Source organism: Alligator mississippiensis, chromosome 8 (assembly GCF_030867095.1).
Source record: "Alligator mississippiensis isolate rAllMis1 chromosome 8, rAllMis1, whole genome shotgun sequence".
NCBI lineage: Eukaryota > Metazoa > Chordata > Crocodylia > Alligatoridae > Alligator > Alligator mississippiensis.
The window spans coordinates 44,933,513-44,935,821 of record NC_081831.1 but is presented as its reverse complement, the minus strand read 5'-3'; the positions used below and the strand labels follow the sequence as shown (position 1 = coordinate 44,935,821).

The window sequence follows — 2,309 nt, the reverse complement described above, 5'->3', positions numbered from 1 at the left end:
TCCACCACGAGCCCCCTCTCCATCACCTTTTGTGCGGCAGCCTCTGAGGCAAGGAAAAAGACCCCCTTGCCATGAAAACAGGAGGCCACTATGAACTTGGGGGCCACCACTACCTGAGCCAGGGCCTGCACCCAGTTCTCAAAGTGCAGGTTCTCCCACTTGGGCAGTTGGCACTTCACCCCATGCCTGTGGGTGAGTGCAGGAAAGGGGGCCCCACTGCCTGAGGTGGAAGGGCCAGCGGTGGAGGGTCCAGGACCCCCAGGTTTGGGTTTCCCCATAGCTGCCTGTGCATAGCTGCAGTTCTCCCCCTAGGAGGCCATGTTCATGAGGCCTGAGCTAGGGCCAGGGACAGGCTGAGTGGGTGTGCTGGCTGTTGTAGTGCGCCTGGTCCCCTCAGGCTCTGGCAGTCTAGGCTTGGGGGCAGGGCCCTTGCCCTTCCCACCCCCAGCTGTGAGGCTAAAGAGGATCCCTTCCCACTGGCCTTGTCCTTGGTCCCCGATGATGGGAGAGGGGGCTTGGGAATCCCTCTAGGCAGGGGTGCTGGCTAGGGGTGACCTCCTAGCCCTGTTGGCTCCTTAATGGAGTCCCACCTTCCCCTGCAGCAGAGGTTGCAGGTTTCTTCACCCATGGAGGAGGTTGGCTGGACTCTGCCTCTGGGGAGGAGGCTGCAAGGCCATGCATCTGCTTGGCAGCTTAGCTGGGATCCACCCCCATAGTAGGGGCTCTGGGAACCTCTGTGGGGGCATCTGCCCCACCAGAAGGTTCCTACTCTGCCATTGTTTCACATGACTGCAAAATATCCCACAGGGCTGGTGAATCTAGTAGGGGCAGCCTGGGATTTTGGGGCACAAGGGGGATAGGGAGGAAGGGGGCTGAAGCTCACTGAACCACAGCCCCACAGGGAAAAAAAAAAAAGCACCCAAGAAACCAGGAAGCCTATGCTTTGAGAATGGGGGGGGGGGGGAAAGAGGGGAAACCCCCCCCCCAAAAAAACCCACGCACACAAGGGCTGGGAAAACTTGGTCACACAACAAACACCAGGTCGGGGGAGCGGACCACAGGACTTAGCACACAACAGCAAAAAAAAAACAAAACACAGGGAAGACTGCTGAGGCAGGTGTAAGAGATGGCTGGAGCAGTGGAGGGGCTTTGTTTGTGGGAAATCTGTCCATAAACCCCTCAGGCCTCCAGCTGGTCACTCAGCAGCAGATCAGTAGGCAGGAAGACAAATCAGGATCAGATGAAGTGAGGTAGCTGTGGGGGAGGGTAGGAGTAGTCAGTCAATTAGAAAGTGATCCAGTGCAGGTGTGGTGTCAGGTAGTGCAGCAGGGAATCTCCCTCTGTCTTGAGAGGTGGCAACAGCAGAAACAATGGCAGCAGCTGTAGTGGTGGTAGGAGCCATCCAGTTCAGCCACCGAAGGTGTGCTTCTGGTGAAAGTGGAGGTGAAGGTGGGGGTGGCCCACCAAGGCAGCTGGGGCTGGCAAGGTTCCTTTAGGCTCAAGTGATGGTGAGGGAGGGGCCCACAGGCAGTGCAGGCCCTCTCCCCAGGCTGTCCCCGACCACAGCTTTGCGTCTGGCTGGGCAACAGGCCAGAACAGGGGTGCAGAAGCTAGGGTGCAGTGCAGTGGGCCCCTCCCTGAGGGGGGCAGCAGCATGCAGCAGAGGACTGCCACCCTGGGGGTGGGGCAGCAAACAGCAGAAGCAGCCACCCAAGGGAGGAAGGGGTGCAGCCAACTTACTTCAAAAGCTCTGAGATCAAGCCAGCAGCTAGCAGGAGCCAGAGGCAGGAAAGGGCCTGGCCATATTCTCCCCAGAAGCTCCTGAGACCAAGCTTGTAGCAACCAACCACAGCAGCAGCAGTAGCCTGGGACAGGAAGGAGTGTGGCCAACTTCCTCCCAGAGGCTCCACCCCCAGATGCTTCTGAGAGCCAGTAGCCCTGAGCTACTTGCCAGGGCAGCTTTTTGTATGGATAGGGCCAGGACTGGGCAGCTTTTTATACTGCTGGGGACAGCACAGGTGCTGGCCTCCGGCTCTAGCTCCCCCTGGCTGCAGATCTGGGAGGAGCCAGGCAGGGTTATTTTACCCCAAGTGGCACAATTTGCTTCACTACAAAGTCCATGTCCGAGCACTTGTGGTGAGGCAAAAAGCCCTGGCTCAAATTTGCACCACTTCTATTTGAGCTGCTGCAAGCACTCATGCTTGCATGTGTAGACATGCCCACAATAATTAATGGTCTCTCCAAAGGAGGATGTCATGTCAATGCAACTTTTAAAAATCATTACTGTTCTTTCACTGAGAGAATTTCAA

The 2,309-nt window shown here is 57.3% G+C and overlaps 1 long non-coding RNA gene across 1 annotated transcript; it reads right to left on the bottom strand.

Moving 5' to 3' along the window:
• Window positions 1-294: 294 nt before the first annotated feature.
• Window positions 295-1,947, bottom strand: LOC132252148 (uncharacterized). Its single transcript, XR_009463948.1, has 2 exons — window positions 1,741-1,947; window positions 295-1,254 (listed from the first exon to the last, which is right to left on the bottom strand). It is a non-coding gene; the product is annotated as an uncharacterized LOC132252148 (long non-coding RNA).
• Between the last annotated feature and the right edge of the window lie 362 nt (window positions 1,948-2,309).